The sequence below is a fragment of the Passer domesticus genome, chromosome 15, assembly GCF_036417665.1.
Source record: "Passer domesticus isolate bPasDom1 chromosome 15, bPasDom1.hap1, whole genome shotgun sequence".
Classification (NCBI taxonomy): Eukaryota; Metazoa; Chordata; class Aves; order Passeriformes; family Passeridae; genus Passer; species Passer domesticus.
The window spans coordinates 1,453,688-1,477,537 of NC_087488.1; the positions used below are offsets into that span (position 1 = coordinate 1,453,688).

Consider the following 23,850-nt stretch of genomic DNA (forward strand, 5'->3'; position numbering starts at 1 on the left):
CGCGAGTTCGCGCCTGCCAGGAGCCTCCTCCTCCTCGGGATCATGGTGCTGTGACATCACCTTGCCATGCCACCAGTGACAGCAGTGACATCACAGCTCACAGAGGCCGGCAAATTTAGCCCCTTCCCAAGCATGGGGAGAAAGCAGGGAAAAAGGCACAGGATGGTGTGGACATCACAGAATCATGGAATCATTACGGTTGGAGAAGCCCTCTATGATCATCAAGTCCCACCACTAACCAAGGACTGCCAGGTGCCCTACTACACTTTGTCCCCAAATGCCATATCCACCTTTTTTTTAACACTTCCAGGGATGCTGACTCTACTAGGGATGTCAGCAGAGGCTGGAGCAGAGCAGCACCCAGGCTGTCCAAGCGGGAACTGACCTCACCCCAGCCCCAGGCCACGCAGTCATCCCATTGAAGGGACCTGCAAGGAAATGGGTTGGAAGCAATCTTGGAAGTCAGATGAGCATTCCCCAGCTGCACCTGGGAATGTCAGCCAACACCAGTGTAGGAAAATCTACTCCCCTTGCCATGTCCTGGGATGTTCTGGCAGGCACAACTCCTCCTACACCACGCCCAGCTAGAAGAGAGACCAGCTCCAAAATATCCCCAGCCCCATGGGCCATGTCCTGTTCCACACCAATGGACTCCAAGGGCATCCCCACTGTCACCCCTGAGACTGGCCAGGGTTTCACCCTCCAAATGGGGCAACAACCCAAGAAAGCCCAACAGGATCCCTGGAATTTCTCCGATGAATCAGAAGCAGAACAAACAAGGCCAGTGAATGCCAATTGGCAAATACAGAGCCTGGGACTCATGAAATGCTCTTATGGATACACATCCCAGTAATCATGATAAAAAGTGCAACAGGATACGATTCATTGCATTTCATGGACTGATGTCTCCTCTCCCTCTCACAGTCACTGAGGAACGAGCTCTTCCTCCAGGCTGCCACCCTCACAGCAAGCCCAGGAATGGACTGGGAAGCAGCTCCCAGCTGGTTGCAGAGTCCTGGCAAAGTTGGTAGCAAAGGGCTCTGAAGGACAAAACCCCTGACCCAGCCAGTTCCTCCGTCTGGGCTGAGCAGCTGCAGTGGGGCAGGGGGAATGGACATCTCCCAGAGCCAGATGCTGCTACACTGACATCCCTGCACCTGGGGATGGAGGAGCACTGCAGGTGCCAGCACACCCTGCTCCCTTGCCAGCTGGGGTCACACAGGGTAAGGAGAGGTCACACTGCCAGGTCCCCATCCAACCCCCAGGAACCCTGAGCACCAGATCTCAGTGGGCTCAGGATCTGGGAATGGTGCTGGCAATCCTGATGGAAAACCTGAGCTGAGGCAGCCCCTGCCCTGAGCTGCCATGGCAGAGCTGGCCAGAGGGAGGGTGCGAGTGCCACCACTCTGGAGCTGGACCGGCTCCTCTGACTCCCAGAGACTTCCATTTTGCCCTTGGGTTTGCCGCCTCGTCCATAAGCCAGAAGAGTTTTATGGATCTCAGAAATGACTGGCACAGCCTCAGTGGTCGGGAACAAGTCTCTCTGTGCTGTATGCCTGCCGAGCCTGCAGACGGAGGCTGGGAGGTGCCAACTGCCCCCAGTCCCACTTAATAAGGTGTTAACTCCCGGCCTAATTGCCACCACTTAATGTGTCAACACCCTTCACCTCACTGCTGCTGAACAAGAAGGTTTGAACCAGCACAGCTCAGTGCACATTCAAGTGTTTGATTCTCAGCTGTGTTTTCTTTCCACCTCGCTCCCCTCCATCACTCCAGGGTGGGAGCTCAGTGCACCCCCATCTCCCCAAGCAGGGGAGCATCTCCCCTCCAACCATTCATGTTCAGCCTCCCTCTTTCTCCACGCACCGACAAAGGGAACTTTACTTCCAGCATCCTAATCTTGCACAGGGAAATAAAAAAGGCAGGAAATTAAAAAGGTTCTTATAACAACAGACCTGCAATGCAGAGCTAGGATGTATATAAAATATCTTCTAAAATAACCTGTCAGCCCAGCCCCTCCCCAGAAGGGCAGGACACGCCAGTACCCATATCCACACAGTGCAGGATCAGCGCAGGAGAAGGCAGCACACACATTTGCCATGATCACAGCCATCTCCTTCCAGTTTTTTCTAAGATTTTTCCAAATTTGGCCATTACCATGTTTTATGTCTATTCACGTCACTCCATCTTTTGCTTTTTAAGGCACAGAAGATGGAAAAACAATAAAATCAGCCTCTGAGTTTAGCCCTCTGCCCCATTCGCAGACAGTTTCAGCAATTTATTTGAGGCTGCTGTCATAAATGCCTCCTGCTCACATCCTAACAAACTGGCAGCACAGAACCCTCCAGAAAAGGGCGATTCATGCATTATTTTTCTTTCAAAAGGCTACTTCCTAAAGCATGCAAAGCAGCTCTTCCCTGCAGTAGTGGGATACAATTCCCATCCCTGCAGAGGTGAGCAGGAGAGAGGGGATGGGCTCAGGATTTCGAGAGCCAGCACCACCACTTACATTTGCAGAGTACCTGCCTAACCCCCCAAGGCTCAGCCAACACCTTCAATTTTCAGCAGGGCAGAAAATTCACCTGGTCTCCAGCTGGTCCAACCCTCCCACAGTTCTCTTTCCCAGCACTCCCCTGCAGAGTCCCAAGAGATGAGCTGATTCCACCCTGGTATTGTGGGCCTTTGGATTCAGCCTGGAAACCCATTTCAGGTGATCAGGCTCCTTCCTCACCCACCTCACTCCCTGACTTGGAACCAGGGAAATCTAAGCAGAGGTATCTCCCCATAATCACCTCCATGGTCTCCCTGCCTGGCCCTGGCTTAGAAGGTTAGTCCAAGGCTTGCAGAGTTGTCTGTGCAATGGACTGGCTGCAAATTCATGCCCTGAAATTACAGGGCAGAAGCCAGCATAGCCAGGAGCTTCCATGCAGATTTTCCCTCTCAAAGCTGGGGTGAACTTGGGAAGCATAGGAACAGGCTCCAACCATGTCTGCAATGATGCTAATGAGATGGACATTGATCTATGTGCGTTGGCTTCACCCTTTGGAGACACACTTGGGCTCTCCCCTGAATGGGTGTAGGTGAGGGGCCACAACCCTGACTGTCACAGCGGGCTGTGGGCTGGGAAACAGCCCAGCCTGGTGCCAGCCCTGAACCTCTCACTGCACATGGATACCCACCAAACCTAGAAGAGCTCATTTTCTGCAACTTATGGCTGTCCTGGTTCCCCCACCCCTTCCTCACCAGGGAAAGAGCCAAGAGCTAAACAAGTCCAAGAGTGTCCTTTGCCATGGGTACCCAACAGCCACATGCAGACACCTCAGAGCCTGGCAGACCCTCTCATAGCCTGGGTGGAGTGGCTGAGATGACCTGACCCTCCATTGTAGTCACAAACACCCTTCCAAGGCTGGTGCCATCACTGACCCACCAGAGACTGAAGGATATACAGCGAGCCAGGTGTCTTGGGCCCCTTCCTCAACTGTCCACCTTCCCTGAGGTCCTCCCATGAGTAAGGAAACAGAGACGAAGGGACAGGGGGGAATTACCCTGCTCCACACCCTGGTTTTCTGCCAAGACACCACACCAAAGCAGAGCAGGGCTTCTGATGGATGTGAGGGTTCACCTCCAGACTGATCCACACACCAGCGAAGGGACAGGAGCTCTCCAAGAATCCCACACAGCAATGGCCCCAACCAAATTCTAGCAGCATCACAGATTAAAGCTCAACTTGAAATGAGGAAGATGATGGAGAACCTGCAGTGTGGTCAATGCCATGGGAGAGAGGAGGGAGGGCTTGGACAAGATCAAGGAAGAGGAATGGGGAAGGCCAGGTTTGGGAAAGCAAAAGCCAGACAGCCAAGGGATTTTGCTCCATCACCAGCGTCGGAGCCACGGCCCTGAGCGCTTAGTGGGGATGTGAACAGCGAAACCTGATCGGCTGTTAACCCAGGAATGCGTGGAAATGGCAACTGCACATAACTCCAGGGAACCCGCCAGCGGTGCCCCAGCACCCGGAATCACACGGATAACCCGCGCGCTTCGCGCATGAGCTCATCCTGGGGATAATGCTCTCACATGAGCCCAGCCAGCAGGAATTCACCACACACTCGGGGCACGGGGGGGCTCAGGGAGATCCCCTTCTCCTCCCGCTCCCTTCCCCTTGCCCTCCTGCCACCATCCCACATTTCCCACGGATTGCGCGCTGCACCCTGGGAGCGTGCAGCTCCCGGAGCCCCGCGAGCTGTGCCTGGTGCTGCAGCCTCCCCATGCAGGCCTGCAGAGGGGCTGGGGAGAAGCCCTGTCAAATACCATGAAGCCAGGGGGAAAGAAAAGGAGGGGAGAGGGTTCTGTGCTCCCACATTTCTAGTGCTGAACCTGCTTCTTTCTGTTCCTCCAGCCTGCTGGGAAAGGGAATGAGGATGTGTTCCCTGTTTCACCCACATCCTGGCTGCTGGTGCTTCGTGTACCCAGCAGGGCCCAGCAGCACTGAGAGGGATCGTGCTCCAGCCCTGGGAGCACGCTGGTCACCATTAGGTGTTGCACCATTCCTCATGGCACTGCATCCATGCAACTCCTCTCTTGCCTCTGCCTTCCCCTGTCACCATAGTCAGCCTTGTGGAAAGAAGCTGGAATCCATGGAGATCCCCTCCCCCTGGGAACCAGCAACCCAACACAGCTTCCTTCTCACAAGCAGCAAATGACCCACAGGAGAACCATAAATAATATTTGCTTATTCTGTTCCTCCCGCCTCCAAATGCATCAGCCCAGAACTTGCTGTCTGCTGAGAGGGATGGTAAAAGTCCCACGGAGCAGGAGCAGATGGAGCACCTTTGGTGGAGGATTAGCTGTGCTCCACAGGGCAGACATCCAGGTGGTCTGGGAAGCCAGTTTGGCCCACAGAGGACACGTTTGTAACTACTCAGGCACTCACATCTCCTGCCCATGGTGGCTTTTCTGGAGACCACCTACAAGTGAAAGTCAAATGCCTGCCCCTTCCACACCTCAAGGTGTCTCCTCCCAAAGGCAGCTTCCCTGTATCCTGGTGGGAACCAAGGAGAGACAAAGCCACCACAGGTGGAGGAAGAGCTCAGACCTGCAAGGCAGGAATTCAAGCTGCATTGCATGTGGCACAGGGACTACTGCAAACCAGGGAGCTCCGAGGGCTCCTCAAACAGTACCCCAGCATGTCCTGAGGGCTGGGCTGCATCCTGCTGGGATGAGATCCCTTCCAGAGCCTGGCAGGGGTGCCTTGCAGGGGGCACAGCATTCATGCCCAAGGTCAGGTAATCGGAATTTTGGAAGCAGTTCCAGGCTTTTTTGAACTACCTCCAGAGAAAGAGGATTTTCTACCTTTGAACTGAATGATCCAATCTTTCCACAACCAAATCCCTCCCTCTCCAGTGGCTAAGCTCTGGAGCCTCTGATGTCACTCACCCTGGAAATGTCAGGGCAGGAACAAAACGAGCCTGCCCAGAATCAGCCTAGCCAAAATGCAGGCAGGGTACGAGAATTTGGGTCCATAACCTGTCCTCCTCTGGTTGGACAGGCCCCCAAAGAGGACTGGGAAATGCAATTTAATGTGCCAGCAGAAGGATATTTTACACCTGGGCAGCTCTGTCCAAAGAGGTGCCACATTGGCCTGTGGGTCTCTTGGAGACCACCTCCCGCCCCCCATATTCCCCTGGAGTTTCCATCTTCTCCTCCAGGCAGGGTTCTCCCTTTCCATGGGGCAGCATCACCCAGGAGCTGGCTCAAGACCCAGGGGTGGGAAGAGACCTAGCAGTGGGAGGAGAAGGGACCAAGGCTCAGACTGCAAAACAAACAAGAAAATGAAAAATTAGGCCAAGAAAATGGAAAGCTGAGAGGTAACACAACAGTGGGGCAAAAATCTCGGCGGAGAGAGACACAGCAGAGGTCACAGCCAGCCTGCCCTGGAGGAGACGGGAAGGAGCAGATGCAGAATGGGGATAGCTCCTCGTTTTGACCCCTTCCAATCCTGCATCCCACCCCAGAGCTGGACGCCTGCTTGATTACCAGTGCACGGGACATGGAGCAACAGATGAGTGTTCCTGTCCCAGGAGTTCCCAACGTTCCCCAAAACATTGCCTGCACCGTGTCACTGCCAGCCAACTGAGATTTTCCCCAAAGCCGGCCAAGAGCCCTGAGCAAAGCGTGTCTCTCGGCATGTGAGACAGCCGCGGCCCTGCGAGGAGGATGCCTGGGAGCCCGGGTAACCGGACACCGGCGGCTCCTGCAGGGACAGTGATTTGTACCTCTCCCGGGAGAGCGGGGAGCAGCGGGAGCCCCCACGGGGAGGGGGAAACGGCACTTCACAGGACCCTGGGAGATCCCATGAGATCCCAAAGATCCTAACAGACCTCCAAGCAATTTCCAAGGCACAGGTCGAGCCGTGCCAGCCCTTTCGGTGCCAGGCGGTGCGGTAGTCGCGGCTCCGCGTGACTCGTCCGGAGCCCGACGCCGGCAGACAGAGTTACCGAGCCGGGCTGCAGGCGAGCAGCAGCAGCAGCGGGAGGCCGAGGGCTCACGGGGCACTCGCTGCTCCAGCGCGACATCTAAAGGGCTCCGCAGGCGGCTGCACGGGCAGGATTTCCCCGCTCTATCGCCGCTGCATCCAGCGCATCCCCGCGGCTGCAGCGCTGCTGGACGCGCGGGCGGCGGGAGCACCGATCTCGGAGAGAGAAGCGCTGCTGGGATTAAAATCCCGGAGTGACTGCACAGGACTCACCCGTAACAGCACGGATTTTCAGCCCCAGAGGGGAAGAGGCTGCTGCGGGGATGCAACAACTTCTCCTTATCAGCTCTTTGCCCCCCCCAGGGGCTGCAGAAACAGCAGCTCTGCCCCTTGCAGACACATCAAACCTGGCCGAAGTATCCCAGAGCTTAGGGATGGAGGTGCAGGATGCTTTGGAAGTTAGGAGCAGGGCTCAGGCTGCAGGAGCAGAGCGGGGGCTGCTTTTTATCCTCTACAAAGCCGTGGGCTGGTGCCACACTCTCACTTCAGGCAAGGAACAAAACTACTGCTGAAAAGAAAAATAGGCAAGATGGAAAGGTGTAGAGCACAGCAGGTGTGGGCACAGAGTCAAGAGCAGCCCCCACACCCAAAACTTCTGATTCTGCCTGCCCTACCCTCCCCTGCTTCCCATCACTCTCTGTCACCTGATAAATGCCTCGTGGCAAAGTCCTGCAAGGAACTTCACAGGTATCAAACCATTAGGCTGCTCAAGACATTCCTTTGAAACCTACAGACTTTATTATTCTCGAGAGTCTTTGCTGTGCTTCTTCTGTACCAGCCCAAAATACTCCTCAGCAGGTGCAAAATTCTTTCCTGAATTCCAAACAAAGGTCTATTCCTAACGGATTACAGTCTTTGCTGTGAAGTAGCTCAGAGACTGCAGTGCAAGGGCCTCACCCCAGCTAAATCACTGGGGTAATCACAAACGGGGACTCCCATTTGCCCCACTCAGAGCAGAACATTTTTCCTATTACTGGAAACAGGATTTTTTGGAGCTGTCAAAGATGCAGAGAGCAGAGGTGGATTTGGGTACCACTCCCAAATCCCTGCAGGTGATGAGTCGGCTGCAGACAGAGCTCTGACACCAGACCTCAGGCAGAATACACCCATAGGTGCTGCCAGGGCTCAGCACATCCTGAAACAGCTGGGGGATGGAACACCTCTCCTGTGCGGGAAGGTTGATGGGACTTGGAGAAACCTGTACTGGTGGAAGCTGTCCCTGTCCATGGCAGGGGGGTGGCAGGAGATGGCCTTGGAGGTCCCTTTCAATCTAAAGCATTCTGGGATTCTGTGAACAGTCTTCCCTCAGCTTCCCATCCAGCCCCTCTCTGACCCACCTTGGCACAAAGCTGCTCTTGGGAACCAAGATGTCCCAAGTGCTTCAGAAACTTATCTTGTCACTCCCAGTACCTTTCCCTTGGCCAAAGCTCCTCACCAGCTCTCTTGCAGCCCCTTTAGGAACTGGAAGAGGCTCTAAGGTCTCACCAGAGATTTTTTTCTTCTCCAGGCTGAACAACTTATTAGAGGGGGAGAGAAGCCCAGGAGCCAATGGAGCCCACTAATTACCCTGGCTAATTCCCTCAGGGGAGCCCCAGGTCGGTCCAGGTGGTGGGAGTGGGGAGGGGGGCAGGGACCCCTCAGCACTTTCCCAGGCAGTGAGGGGGAGCAGGGCAGCTCTGCCTCCCCTGCCAGCAGTCTCCTGTTTCCAAACACCTCACCCTGGTCTGCCAGGGTTGCATCAGCTCCTGCACTCGTATTTATAACCAGGCTTTAAAACCTGATATTCCATTTCCAGTAGCTCAGTGGGGGTGAGCTGAATCCTCAGGGCCCCCGGCCAAGCAGCTGCTGCCAGTGTGATCCCTCTTCCCTTCACATCCTGCTCAGAAAAGCTCCCCACCGTCAACCTGGTGCCACGGCTTACTGGCATGGGCTCTTTAATTAGCTGAGTGAGGCAAGAGGCAGGCTCTCATTAAAGGGAGAGCTAATTGAGCCTGGGCAGGGGGATGGGGAATTTGGTGGTGTTTGACTGAGCACTGGTTAATTGAACTGAGTGCATGCTCAGGCACACTGCTTCCCCCCCCTTCCCAGCGAGTCTCACCATCAGCGTGAGGCTTCTGGGATTAAAAATACCCCCAGCAGCTATTTTTAAACTGATGGATGGGTGGGAAGGGGTTGAGTGAGAGAGGGAAAGGAAATCCTCTCAGTCCCAAGCACTGTCAGAGAGGCTGAGGGCTGAGAGGACCTGCAGGTCCTTCTCCAGTGCTGCTTCTCTGCTCCTTCCCCATGCCAGAGGGAGATCCCAGCTCCAGCCACCACGACTCCAGGACTCACTCTGAGGCCAGCTCACAGCAGGCTGGTGACAGCAGAAGGACTGACCCTGCTATGTCCCTGCCAGTGCAGCTCTGGGACCTCCACTCCCTCCAGGAGGAAACTTCCAGCTGCTTTAGGTTATAAATAGAGAATGACCTGATGAGAACGGCCAATCTCCTGGCACCAGCATCAGTCACACACCTATTAAGTGTACAAAGCTACCTCTCAGATTAACAGCAATCCATAAACCCTGGCATCAGAGCAGATTTGGAGCTTGGCTGGGACCCATCAGCCAGTCTGGTTCCATGTACCATCTAATTCCACTTCTATTTGGTCTTGACTACCTTTTGTGGAGAATCATAGACCCAAATCTGGCAGAAACAGCATAAAAGGAGAACGCAAGCCTGGGACTCTTAAATGAATCTTCTCCCAGCATTGGCTGCACTGTATGTGTCTGCAGAAGCGAAGCAGCTTCCGTGAGCCCAAAACTGCTTCAGTGGAAAAGGAAAATAGCATTTAGTAGCCTGAAAGGGGCAGTAAAAATAAAAATTGTCTATTATTTGAAACATGCTTGGGAGCCTCTGCTGAAAAGTATTTGGGAAACACAAAATAAGCCTGAATTTATCCAGGCTCCTGGCTGGGTGTTGCAGCACTGCTTCACCCCTACCTTGAGCATGGAGGACCAGCTTATTTTTGGAGGTATTTGGGGCAGGAGGGGTGGGTGTCCAGCAGGCAGCAGCTTATTTCCCTGCCTTTACTTCCAAAGCAGCCATCTAGCCCTGTCCCATTCCTGGGCACCCAGTGCCACCTCACTGGCCCCAAGCCCTGCTCCTGACCAGCCCCTTGCAGCACAGGGCACTGGCTGGCACGAGCCTCCACACAGGGAAAATAGTGCACAGCCCCAGCCTCAGTGCTGTGGGGACATTCCAGCCCCACAGGACTCACTCAGGCTGCTGCAGGGCCAGCCCTGACCCTGCTTGCTGCAGGTGCTCCCTGTGGAGCAAAACCATCACCTGCTCTCATAAAGGACCAGACTGAGGGAGGGGAGGAAATTCCTGGTATCCAGCATGGGTTTCAAAGCACTTATTTACAAGAGAGTTCCCCTCCATTATCAGCCCTCTGTCATCCTGTCCCACTTCATTCTGGGACCCCAGCAGCTGCTGCATGGGGTGGAAGAGGCTGAACCACCAGACATTCTGTGACACTCAAGGCAGGGATGTGATCCCATTTTGGAGAAGGTAGCAGTTCCTGCTGGATAACCTCAGAGAAGAATCTGAGTGGATGCTTAGTGAAGATGAAAAATAAATGTAAAACTCAGTCCTGCTGCAGACTGGTGCTTGAGGCCATGCTGAAACCCATCCTTCCCTGATGGGAAGCTCTTTTAAGACAAAGCTTTTTCTGGCACCCACAGAGCAGGAGAAAGTATGGGGGTGTCCCAGCAGTCACGACAAAGCGTTTGGAGCTGAAAATCCATTTGCCTGCAACAGGGAGGCCAGGCAGGGCTTAACTCTGATCCACCTCCACCTCATTACCCCCACGCAGCATCCCAGCAGGGAAGCAGCCTGTGTAAGAAGGGAAAAACGAGTGCCTGCAGACCCCGCCGGGCAGTGACAGCCCCTGAGCCTCAGCCCTGTCACTGGGGAGAGAGCAGAGCATCCTCAGGAGCCTTTTCCTGACCACCTTCACCCCTGGGAAGCAAGGATAAACCTACACCCAGAGAATAACATCTATCAAAGAGTGGGGTGAGTTGAAAGGGACCTTCAAGATCATCTGGTTCCAGCTCCACTGCAGGACACCTCCCACTAGACCAGGTTGTTCATGGCCTTGGGCACTGCCAGGGATCCAGGGGCAGCCACAGCTGCTCTGGGCACCCTGTGCCAGGGCCTGCCCACCTTCCCAGGGAACAATTCCTTCCCAATATCCCATCCAGCCCTGCCCTCTGCCAGTGGGAAGCCATTCCCCCTTGTCCTGTGACTCCAGGCTCTTGTCTGGCATTTTGTCCTTCTCCAGCTCTCTTGGAGCCACTTTAGGTACCTGAGGGCTGCACTCATAATTTCTACTTCAGTCTGGAATTATTTCATCTGCTCTATCCAATGACTTCACTCCTGCTGTGCCACAAGTGGGGAACACTTGAGCCATACATGGCAAGAGAGGAGGGATCCCACCCCCAGACCTGTGTGTGTTTGCTGAGCACAGCCCTGCTCCAGAGCTGCCTCCTCTCCCAAGGAGCACAGGGACTCTCTGCCTCCCCCCTTGCTGCCAGCTTGCAGCTGGCTCAGCTGAAAGGCACTACAGCACTACCAACCATGGGTGTGTTTGAAGTTGGAAAGATTTAAGAAACACTCATCGTTATCAGTTTTAATATTGAGATAAGCCTTGTACCTCACAAGCTGAGCTGAAGACATCCCAGCGCCAGAGGCAGGGAGGTGCTGTCTTAGATCCTTATTTACAACAGCAAGATGCTTCCACATGATACCACCACCAGATTTTGGTCATTATCCTGCAGCTACCCAGTAGTCAAGTTTTGTTTGTCTAGAACTGGTAACGAGCCATTATTTCCATTCCCATTTCCCCCCTGCCAGAGGCATCATCAGAGGAAGGCAAGGCAGGCTGACAGCCAGGGGCAGCAAGCAGAGCACGGCTAAGTACCTGTTGCTTTCACACACCAGACTTGGGTTGTCTGGATAAATTTGTTCTCCACCCTCATAGCAAGATGGTTTTGGGAATCCCCACATATTGTGGTTAGCACTGAGCAATCCAGCAGCTGAGATTTGGATGGGAACTCCAGGCTGAATTAAACCCATCTATTAATTAAACTCTAGCCTCAGATCTTGGGACGCTGCAGGACAGCAGCAGGACATGCATCATCTGCACTCAGACATCTGCATGCTCTTTTTAACAGGGAAATGGGATTTTCTTCTCACCCAGCTGTTGTGTAGGCCCTTGTGAAGGGAATAGGTGGGAGCACCATGGGGAAGGTGCGTGCCTGGTTTCCAGCTGGTCCCAACAACGCAGATCCAGGAGAGCCTGGAGGACAAGGGATCTTCCTGCACTTTTCATTGACTAGCAAAGGAAAGTGGAAACAGAATCACAGACTGGTTTGGGTTGGAAGGGACCTTAAAGCTCATCTCATTCTACCCCCTACCAGGAGAAGGGACACCTTCCATGTTGCCCCAAACTCCATCCAGCCTAGCCTTGAACACTTCCAGGGATGGGACATAGGAGCTGCCTTGCTGCCATTGCTGCTTGTCACAGGCAAGAACAGCAACAAGGCTTGTGACACTTTCACTTTGATTACAGGTTCCCTGTAATTAGGAGCAAGAGCTACTGCAACAAAACAAATTGCAGAGCAAATCACCTGCATGAGCAATGAGGGCCCAGGCAGAGTCATCACCACATGTGGGGAGGGGTGTGGTGACAACCCTGCAGGTTCAGCAGGTGGAGGGCGGCCAGGTGATGGGCCTAAATTAAAATCTGGTTCTCACTGGGCTGAATGCTGAAGAAATGCAGGAACTGGCAATCCCAGCTTGCCTGAGCTGCTGTACCTCAGCCATAGGAGCCAAGGCATCTCCAGGGCAGCCACTCATTTCTGCCCACAGACCACTCCTGCCCAAATGCAGATAATGGTTAACAGCCAGGGTGCCCCAAGGGCCTCGGCAAGTCCAAAACCACACCAAAAATCCCAGGGATGCAGAAAGGATGCTATGAAACAGCTACATCCAGAGCAGCCCTTGTGGCCCACCAGGAAGGAGGTGACTCAGGCACAGAGCCTGGGGCTCATGCTGGCATTCCCAAAAAACTGCTTTCTGCTTGTCCCACAGGTGGGCCAGCTGGGTAAAGCAGAGCCTGTTTGCAGAGACAGGCACCCGAGAAAGGAATAAGGGCATGAAAACCCCGAGGGAGGCATTTGCTGTTGATGGTGTCTGGTAATGCTCAGCTCTTGGCTGGGGGAAGGAGGCAGAAAGTGTTTGGGCTGTGTTGAGAAGAGCCACAGGAGCTCCCTCCAACACAGCAGCCAAAGGCCGTGAAACCCAGCATGAAAATGTCAGAAAAGCCCATAAATACAAAAGTGGCCCCTGCAGTCAGAGCACAGGTGGGAGCCGTGGTCTGTGCCAGCCAGTGGCTCTCTGTCCCTCACGGACAATGAGCACCACGAGACATCAGAGAGCACATCCCAGATGAACAGAGAAGCCCTCAGGTGGATTTGGCAGTTGGCCCCACAGCCAGGTGAGAGACATCTCTCCTGCCCTGAACAAGGGGGGATACCCCCCTACCTGCTGCTCCCAGAAATCTTTGGATGGTTTAAAATACCGCCTCTCCTCAGGTAAAGCTTCCTGGTCCTGAGGACACCCAACAAACCCAGAGCCAGGGTACACCCTGCTCAGCTGGATGAGGACAGCAGAGACCCCAGGGGCCCAGCCCCAGCCAGGCTGGAGCAGGCCAGGAGTGCTGGCACCACAGGGTTGCTGTGTCCTGCAGCAACAGAGAGGCTGAAGGGAGAAACCTTGCTCCTGTGCCTTTGGAAACAAGAATCCACCATTTTCCAGGACTTTGGTGAAAGTCCTGGACCAGGAAACACACAGGAGAGTGAGTCCCTGTCTGGTTGAAGGAGAACCCACCTGCTGAACTTTCCCACAGGTGAGATTCTTTTAACTGCCTCCACCTTCACTCCTGGCTTAATCCTGGGCAATGGAGCACCTAAAAACCACAAAAGTTCCTAAGAACCAACCGATGCAATGTACCAATTGGAATGAGACACTGAATAAGAGGGGAAACCTGATCCTTTGGATCTTTCTTAAAGACATCAAAAACCTAATTTTAGGAATAAAGAGACTTTTAACAATTATGACTTTTCTAAAACCTAGAAACAAAACAAAAAAAAATTGTGTCTTCCTCAGTTATTTTAGAGGGGAAAAAAATCAAAGGAAAAAAAAGTGGCAAAATTTCATGTTTCTAGTGTAAAAGCAAATGTGTGCACACACACATGAACCAACACACTGACAATTACAGCCTCTGAGCACATCAGGGACCTGCAGGTATGTGCAAGTGCAGCCCCCACCACCGTGTGTGTAACAGAGCACAAGGTGTCTCTGGAGGTTTGGGGGTTCAGTTGTCTTGCCAGAGGCACCAACTCATTGATCTCTTTCTAGGAAGGCAGAACTCCAGCAACTGATTTCTTCCCTGCTCCTTGATCAGCACTTGTGCCATCAGGAAGATCCACTCCCAAGGGCACCAACCTTCCTGCTTGTCCCTGCCATGTTCCCAGAAATGATGGGCAGTAAAAAACCACTCAGCATATTTCACAGGCACATTAGTAACAAATTCCTCTCCCAAGGAGACTGTGGGAACAGAACTCCACAAGGGTTATTTTTAAAGCAGAGCAGACCCCAGCCTGCCCTGGGTGTGCCTGCTCAGGACTGCTGTTCCAGGGGTGCTGGAGTAGCCATGGAAGACAGACCAGTTCCCTCCAGCCCAGGCAGATGGGAAGGGAGTGGCACGGTCTGGTCCTTCATCACAGTGGGGAACAAAGCCTTCCTCTCCACACACCCCAGACACCCAGGAGAGAGCTCTGTAGTGCAACAGCAGCACCTTCTGCAGGGTGACAATGCCTGCCTGTACTCCCCAACAAGGACAGGCTCCTTCCCATAAAGTCCCGATGAGCTCAGCAGTGCTTGCTTCCCTTTGGACCCCCACCTCTGTGCTTCATGCTCCCAAGCTCCTGGCCAAAGGGGAGCGGCCCTGAGAGCTCAGGTGGGACCTGCAGATCCTAACTCCTGCCTTTGCTCCCAGGGATGTTCTGTCAGCTGGAAAGCCTTGAGCAGCTAGAACACTCCAGATCTGCTCCAGCAGGAGCAGCCCACACCTTTCCAGCAACATTCCTGCTCCCTTCCAAGGCGAGAGGCAACAGCAGGTCCTGTCTGAGGAGGCCAGCAGGATGCAGTAGGCAGCAGGTATCATGGAGCCATCCACGCGGCCTTTAGATGCCTGTGTTTCCACAGGTGGCCTGGGTCTCTCTTGCATCTCAAGGAGGTGGGACCATGTCTGATGTGGAGAATCCCTGCTCCAGCTGCCCCCCAGCACTGCTCTCTGCCCAGCTGTGTCCAGCACAGTGGCTGGGGATGAGACCAGAGCCAACCTGTGACACCTTTTCCAGGAACCAGACCAGCGTGAGAACCTTCTCTGCCACGACACTGGAGATTCTGGAAGTGTTTTGAAGGTGATCCCTACAAAGCTCTGTGGTTCACAGCTTTCTGTTGAAGCACATGCTGGTGAGGCTGCTGGCAGCCCTGGGCAGCTCTTCCAGCCTGCTCCCAAGCCTCAGTGGGAGGTGTTGGGTGCAGCAAGGGCCAGGAATTGGGGGGACCATCGTGGCAGGACCATCACTGCCCTGTGAGAAGCAGGGGACACTTGCAGGTCATGGCCAAGTCCAAGCAGGAGTCCAGATAATGAGAGAGTTGGTGGGATGGGGCATCTCTGAGGTCATGCTGGGACACCAAGCCACAGCCAGGGGCAGGATCAGGCCTGGAGTTACCACACAGGTCCACAGAGGTGAGGGCAGAGTCACTCTGGGAATCAGCCCATGATTTAGGGATGCAGCCAGAGGCTCCAGAGCTGAGCAAGGCATGTCTGAAGGGCAGATCTACAATGGCAGGACCCATTCAGCACAATCCATGCAGATCCTGCAGCATCCCTGCCCCCAGTGGAGCAGTCAGAGTGTGGGTTGGCTCCAGGGACACCTCAGAGACTGCTGGATCTTGGGATAATGCTCTCTGCCACGGCAGGGGCTGCTTTTCCTACCAGATAAAGATCTTTTGCCTGATGCTGCCCCTTGTTCACAGCCATATTTCTCCAGCACAACACTGCTCTGTGGCTGGGGCTGCCCAGCCTCCTGCCCCTTGGCATTAGCTCTACCCTCTCCAGAGGTGAAGCACCCACCCAGTGCAGCATGAATTCAGCTGCACTGCCAGATGCCAGGGCACAGACTGCTTCCACAGCCAACCAGCCTCACTGCTGGGAGGCTGGGACTGTGCTGATTCAGTGATATCTGACTGCAGTGCTCAGGAACAGCCTGCAGCAAACAGGACATGCAGATTTCTTCTGCTCCACAGCATTCCCAGTCCAAGGCAGACAGAGTCAGGCTTGGGAGCAGAGAGCTGAAGTTTACAGTGCTGAGCAGCAGTTACAGTTCTTATCTGAAAGGTGCTGATGCCAAAAGAAACGTTGACATTGGCTTCCAGGGGCTACTGAGGAAAAGCCTCTGCCCACCCTGCCAAGGCCTTGGAGCAAAGAGAGACGATCCATGGAAGCAGCAGGGTAAGGCCAGCCCATGCCATGATCCAGGCTCAGCTGCCTAGAGGAGGAGATGCTTGATAACACATCCTTGGTGTGGACTGCCAGGCCCAAGGAAAGCAAGGACCAGCCACTTTCAAAGGTGACTCCATGGGGCTCCTGGGGGCTTTGGAGGCCATGGCCACCTCCTCATCCACTGGGCTCCTGAGGCAACCTCTGCCTTGACCTCAGAGCAAGATGATCCTCCTTAGACTGCATTTGCTGTCCTTGAGCTGGTCCCACACCATGATGCTCCATCCTGGGGGAGGTGACCTGTCTGGCAGCTCCCACAGCCAAACGAGTGCCCCACACTGCCCAGGAGAACACGCCCTGTCCATTGCCACCCTCTGCTCTGATGGACTCACCAGACACCACAGAATCCCAGGATGGTTTGGGCTGGAAGGGACCTTAAAGCCCATCTCATCCCAGCCCCTGCCATGGGCAGGGACAGCTTCCACTATCCCAGGCTGCTCCAAGCCCTGCCCAGCCTGGCCTTGGGCACTGCCAGGGATCCAGGGGCAGCCACAGCTGCTCTGGGCACCCTGTGCCAGGGCCTGCCCACCCTCCCAGGTAGAAATTTACTCTTAACATCTGGTCTACATTGCTCCTGCTTCAGCTTAAATCCATTCCCCCCTGTCCTGACAGTGTACCTTAAAGCAAGATCTTACAGCAAGGTCCCACTGGGAGTCAAGGAAGGCAGGTGACAATCTCCACTATGAAGAAGGTTAGCAGTGGGACAAAGATTTTGACTCAGAAGATCAGCTGGTGGCATGGTGGGCAAAACATCCTCTAAATTTTTGCATTAAGCCTGGTCTTAACATTGTACTGAGCTTAAAACCGTGCAAACCACTCCTGCATTCAGAGTGTGAGAGGTGTCCTACAGGAAAGACTTTGCAGAGGGCAGAGCAAGATCAGACTAGAGACTCCCTGCAGGCAGAAAAGCCAAGTCCTGGTTTGGTTTGGATCATTACTCATGCTCCAGCATTGCTCCACCCCAGCAAAGTGTGCAGCAGCTCCAGGTTGGACATAAGGACAGCCAGGCAGCTGTCACGGGCTTGGCATGGGATTGTGGAGACAACTCTGCAGCCCTCAGCAGCCAAGTGGCTGCCCAGGGCCACCAGCAGAGCTGGCCTGAACTGACCATGTCTCCTGCAGGCATCACCCTACTGCCTCCGCACACACCCAAGGGCTGTGGGCATCAATCTCCCCACACCCCAGGGTGTTCCCTCCCAGGCTGTTCCCAACCCTCAGTGCTCTCCCAGGCTTGGGCAGGCAGTCATGAGATGTTTGGTGGGGTGAAGCAGAGCCTGGCTGGGTCCTGGGCTGCCCTGCAAGCACCAGGGATGTGCCAGTGCCCAGCTCCACCAATGCCCACCTGGGCACTAGTAAGCAGAAAGAAGCCAGAGCCCAGAAGCCAAGGTTCGTTTTGCCCAGCCGGGAGCTGGTGGGAATTCCCTCTGGACACCCATATCCATACCCAGCTGGAAACCAAAACAGGGACATGTCCTGTCTTCAGGCAGCACTGAGCTCAAGCACAGGTATGAACAACAGCTTGAGAGCATTGTCAGGGCTGGGGCTGCCCCTTCCTCAGCCCCAGTGGGGAACACAGGAAGGGGATGGAGAACAAATGGGCCTTTGCAGCCTCCTCCAGGATCCCAGCAGCACAGAGTGGGAGCAGCAGAGCTCAAGCACGGAGTAATACCCTGGTCTTTGGGCAAGAAGGACCAGTGAGGTGGTGTGTTGGTGAGCCTGGAGATCACAGCCAGGGTGCCATGGGGATCACAGCCCCACATGTGCCATGGGGATCACAGCCAGGGTGCCATGGGGATCACAGCCAGGTGTGCCAGGACACACAGCCACCTGGAGATTACTTCATCAAAAACTCATTGCCTGGCACGACACCATGAGCTAAACGATTGGGTATTGGAAGTGCCAGCCCAAGAGCTGGTAATAAGGGCTTCAGCCGAGAAGAAAAGGGGAAGGGAATTGGTGTGAGCACAGGGACTCGTCCCATTCATGGGAGAGAAACTAAAGAACCATTTTGTCTGTATCCTGTTGGAAGAAAAAATACTCCAGATCTTAATAATAGGGAAACCCCTGTCACCATTTGGAAAGGTTCAATCCCTGCAGCTCAAGCACTATGACAGATGAGCTGTCCCCTAGGAGAGGTCAGAGCCTTTCCCAATGGACGTGCTGTCCACAGAAATATCCATGTATTACTTCTTCTCCCAGATTTCCCCACCCAAAGCAACACAAGACTGAGGGCACAGAGGCTTCTGCATTTCAAGGGGGTTCTATCACCTCCCACCATGCCCAGTTCTACTGGAGGAAAAAAATATACCACCAGTTCCTTTAAAATAGTGCCAGGTTGTCACACTGGAAACAGGGATTTTGCTCAGGTGAGTGTAAGAGGAGTGAGGGTACCTCTTCCTTTGTCCATTTACACAGCACCTGCCTACCTGCCCAACAATGCTGCAAACCAGAGAACATCCTTCAACAGGAAATGGGCCCTGGAACCCCCTGTGGCATGGCCAGCTAGCCCAGTGACAAGGACACTGAGGTTTTTAAGCTGAGCAGCAGGTACTGCCACAAGCTGCCATGGACCCCAGGCTGGACACAGCACATGCAGGGAGGGCAGCAAGAAGAATGATCCCGCTGCTCACACATTTCTATTTCTTCAGAAAACTTTGGAGCTGAAAGGTGGTCACTGAGGTTGAAGTGTTTAAAATTCCATCTGGGAGGAGGCTGGGGAGGCAGCTCGGGAGAAGGGACGTCGCTCCCCAGCGTAAATGAGAGCCAGTGTTTGAGCTTGGAGGGGGAGCAGCACACAGGGGGCATCCCTGGGCCTCCCCCTTCCCCTCATCCAAACCTTCTGGGTGGGCTCTGCTCATTGCCTGTGTTCCAAGGAAAGTTCAAGTCCACGCTGGGCGAGGGCTTGGAGCACTCCAGGATTTACGGAGCTGCTGACAGGCAGCCCGGGGGTGACCTGGGCTGTGCAGCCCGGCCTGACCGAGCCCCGGGGCTGCAGCAGCACCTGCCTGGGGGCAGCCCTGGCAGGGGCAGGGCTGGCCCCAATAAACACATCAGGTTCTCCTGGGGGCTCGTGCACAGTAACCACTAAATATACACCCGACGGAAAGTGTGGAGTGATTTATTTTTGTTATTGTTGGTGTGACGTCCTGCCGGCGCTGCTGAGTCCCAGGGACTGCCTGAGCACACACCAAGCACTATCAGAGAAGTTTCATAAAGCAAATATTAGCAGGGCCTGCATGGAGGTGACGTGGGGCCACCACAGCTGAGCGCAGCCACCACCAGCAGGAGCCACCACAGAGGGTGACATAATCCTGCAGGTGCTCCAGCAGCCCAGCCACCATCCATCAGGGTGGAGGAGGAGGAAGGCTGGCACGATCCTGCCTTGGGAGGCTGCCAAGGTGGAACAGGCTCGGCTGCATCAGACTGCTGGCCACCATGCATGAGGCAGGAGAAAAATCCTCCCTGGAGAAGGGGACTGAGCTGCCTGGCTTTTCCCTGGAGCCCATCTCTGGTGGCAAGATGGAATTCCCTCAAGAGCTCCCACCTGGGAGTTATTAGCCTTTCATCATCCAGCATGCAGATGAATGTTATAAAAATCCCAAAGCCACTGTGGACTCCAGACCAAAACCACCCAAACTCAGGGGTGCATTTCTCTGGGACATGTTCCCAGAATCATTTGGTGCTGCAGGGGAGGGCACTGACACCAGCAGGAACCTCCCCATTTTCTCACATGGGTCTTTCACTGCAGTGACCGTGACATTGTCCTGTCTCTGTCCCCATGCCCCTGCATGTGCCTGACAGCACCTGCAATGGGCAGTGACCCTTTGCCACTGGGGTGGGCTTTGAAGGGCAGCAGTGACCAAGAGCCCTCTCTGCTCCTCACCCAGGTGTCTGCTTGCCCAGGAGAAATGCCCGTCCATGGAGAGGCTGAGAAAGGGGACAGGAAGGTCCCACCAGGACAGGACAGGTTCACAGCAGAATTCAAGCCAAGCTGAAGAGTTGCACTGGCTGCACGGGTGAGCAGTGGTGCAGGCCCATGGGTGCCTGGGTGGGCTCTGGGCAGGAGGGTCAGAGCTCTCATGTCCCCTGGCAGTGGAGCAGAACCTGCACTGCCCCACACCTCCCCTGGCCCCATACAGGGAGCACAGGGCAGCAGGTTCCTCAGCACAACAGCAGGGACAAGGTACCCAGCCAGTACCATACTTTGGGAAGCTTTGTCTTCTGAAACAGTAATTCCCACTTTACAGGCTGCTTCAGCTGGGGAGCAGGATACAGTGGGATCCAAGCTCAAGCTCAATGAAGTTTTGCTAAACCATGGGGCAGGCTGGGTTTTAGGCAGCATCATACAGTGCAAGCTTGAGCCCTGCAGACACACAGGTCACAGCTCCTGAGCTCCAGCTCATGAAATGTGCAGCTCCCTGCAGCCTGAATCCCCAGCACGGTGCAGATCCAGCGCCCATGGCGAGGGTCGGGGCAACCCCAAGCACAACAGGCTGGGCAGAGAACGGGTCAGGAGAAGCCCTGAGCAGGACTTGGGGTACTGATGGGTGAGGAACTGGCCGTGCCCCAGGCATCTGCACCCAGAAACTCCCCTGTGTGCTGGGCTGATGCCACAGCACGGGCAGCAGAGGAGGGGGGAATTCTGCCCCACTCAGGGGAGACCCCACCTGCAGAGCTGTCTCCAGCCCTGGGCCCCCAGCACAGGGGAGTGAGTCCAGGGGAGCACATGGAGATGCTCCAAGGATGGAGCCCCTCTGCTCTGGAGCCAGGCTGGCAGAGCTGGGGGTGCTCACCTGGAGAAGAGAAGGCTCCAGGGACACCTCAGAGCCCCTGCCAGGGCCTAAAGGGGCTCCAGGAGAGCTGCAGAGGGACTGGGGACAAGGCATGGAGGGACAGGACACAGGGAATGGCTCCCACTGCCAGAGGGCAGGGCTGGATGGGATATTGGGCAGGAATTGTTCCCTGGGAGGGTGGGCAGGCCCTGGCACAGGGTGCCCAGAGCAGCTGTGGCTGCCCCTGGATCCCTGGCAGTGCCCAAGGCCAGGCTGGGCAGGGCTTGGAGCAGCCTGGGACAGTGGGAGGTGTCCCTGCCCATAGCAGGGGTGGGATGAGATGAGCTTTAAGGTCCCGTCCAGCCCAAACCATCCTGGCATTCTGTGATGATTCTATGATAAGGTGGCACTTGGGGACATGGTTTAATGGTGGCCTTGCAGTCCTGTATTTATGGCTGGACTTGATCTTAAAGGGTTTTTCCACCTAAATGCTTGTAGGATCCTACAACCACTACTTCAAATGCCGTCACAAAGCTCACCCACCTGATGGTCCCCCTGCCCTATCCCAACCCAGCTCAGGAGCCAGCTGCCTGCAGACAGCACATTACACATTGCTCACTCAGTGCTGCTGACTGCTGCCATTTCCTCTCTCCTGCGGGCAGAGGGGTGCAGAGCTCAATGCTTCCCCCTCCCATGGCCCCATCTCACCCCCAGCCATCCCAAAGCACATTCTGTCCTATTAAACTTGCCAGGTCACCCTCCTGGCTCCCCCTCCCTCAGCAGCTCCTGCACACCCACACTCACTCCATGCAAGAGACAGGAGAACTGAACAAGTTTCTTCCACAGAAGGGAAAATTAAGACAATCAACTCTCCCTACAGATCATCTTTAAAGTAGGGTTGGGTTTTTTTTCAAGTTGTCCTTCTTTATTAGTCCCAGACAGAAATCTGAAACCCCCTTTAAAAAAAAACAGAGATACATAATGATTTTCAAAGCTGTGTCACATAATTAATGTCACATTTATCTCTTCAGTTGTAGAGATAAAAAGAAAACATCTATCCATGTCCTCATTATTTTTTATTCTCCATTTAAAGCCAGAGTTTAAATCCACGGGATGGGGACTCTAAAGGAGGGGGAAGGTCTGGCTTTCCCTTCACCCCCCACAACTATGGTGATAGAAAGATTCTCCCTCCCCTCTCCCTGCTCCCTTTTCTCCATTATTGCTAATCCCAGGGTAGAGTACCAATTAAGCAAATCCTGCAAAACTGTTTCTCTCCCTCCATCCTCTGTCCCACCACCCTAAGTACAACAGAGACATTCCAGCAGCCAGGAGCTTTCTCCCATTTTCCTGGGCCAAGACAAGGGCCAGCCCTTCAGGGTCTCCTGTGACACGCAGCCCAAGTCCCTCAGCAAAATTAGTTTTTAAAAGCCACGGACATTTTCCACCATTAACACAGCTTTGATTCGTCTCATGTTGCGTTTTGCTCCATTTAGGGGCTGCCATCCCATTAAAATGACATTTAACACCTCAGAGTGGGACCACCAGAGCTTTTCCCCACAGCTCCCATTCCCAGCCCTGGCTCCCCTCTGCTCAGAGTTCCCTCCTCCTGGACCAGACAAGGATGTGCTGGTCAGGCCTCACAACAAAGGCCCAAGAAGTGAGAAAGACCCTTTAAGATCTCTGAGGGATGCAGATAATCTGGTTTTGATCAGCTTATGACAGCTCTGAACATCACAGCTGGAGCTCTCAGGGCTTGCAGTGTGTTTTGTGTCCCACACATCCACACTCAGCTTTCACTGAGCCCCACGGAATCCCTCTGCCCCAGCCCCTGTCAAGGACCCCTGTCACTGGCTGTGCCCCAAAAAGCAGGGGTTGAGCAACAGGAGGTTCAAATGCAGCAATCAACGAATGAGCTGGGAAGAGAAAGGGCTGCTGGACCTGGGAAGCACAGGAGAGACAAGGCCTTGCCAAGGACACCTCTCCCAAGAAAACCCCTCCTCTCCCACCCCCTCTGCAAGCACCCAGGCTGACTGTGCTGATACTGGGAAAGTTTCTCCTCTCCCAGAACAGCTCAGAAAGGTCAATGGTGTTTGGAAAACTCCAGGAATAGAGAGCATCACAACCTCCAGATCCGTGTATCCCACCCAGGGCAGTATAAACCACATGGCTGCTCCACACACTGCTGGCACCAGCAGCTGGCACAGGACGTAGTGTTTCTGCCACCATTGGCACTGGCAAAGGGAGAAACACCCCACACCCTTCTCCCCACAGTCCAGGACTCTGCAAGTCCACATCCCTGCCATGTGCTTAAAAGAAACCCATTAAAAAGAGCAACCTGCCCCACTCCTGGTGCTCCAAGGAAACATTCTTGGTGGCAGATAGCACAGCCTCAGATGGCAGCTCTGGCATGCCAGGCTGCAGCTGCTGCTTCCATCCCAGCTCACTCCCAGCAGGTCAGGACCTTTCCTTCCCATGCCTTTATCTGAACCAGGGTCAAGCAGCTGCCACACACCCACACAGGCACAGAGGACAGGTCACTGTCCCCAGACCAAAGCAGTGCCCAGCTGGAGAAACACTCCTCTGCTGAGCCAAACCAATCAGCACAACCCATGGCTAGCTGTAACTCAGCACTTCTGTGGCAGAAAAGTAGAGCCACAAGAGGAAAACAAATCCAGAGCATCCTCTGGGCTGGGAGCAGCCTGGGGATGCAGCCCAGCACCCACCTTTTGCCAGGGGAGCACTGCCAGCCCAAATCCAGCTCATACTCCCACTTGCTGTGGGATGAAGATGGTTACCTCTGAAACAGGGTCCTGGGGCAGCTCAGGAGGGGCAGGGTGAAAGCCAGGGAGAGCTCTGCTGTGTCGAGGCACCTGA

General features: G+C 54.6%; 1 protein-coding gene across 4 annotated transcripts in view; it reads right to left on the reverse strand.

Moving 5' to 3' along the window:
• LOC135281208 (ankyrin repeat and fibronectin type-III domain-containing protein 1-like) overlaps positions 1 to 23,850 on the reverse strand; it is a 247,641-nt gene that overhangs the window by 117,688 nt on the left and 106,103 nt on the right. The window lies entirely within an intron of this gene.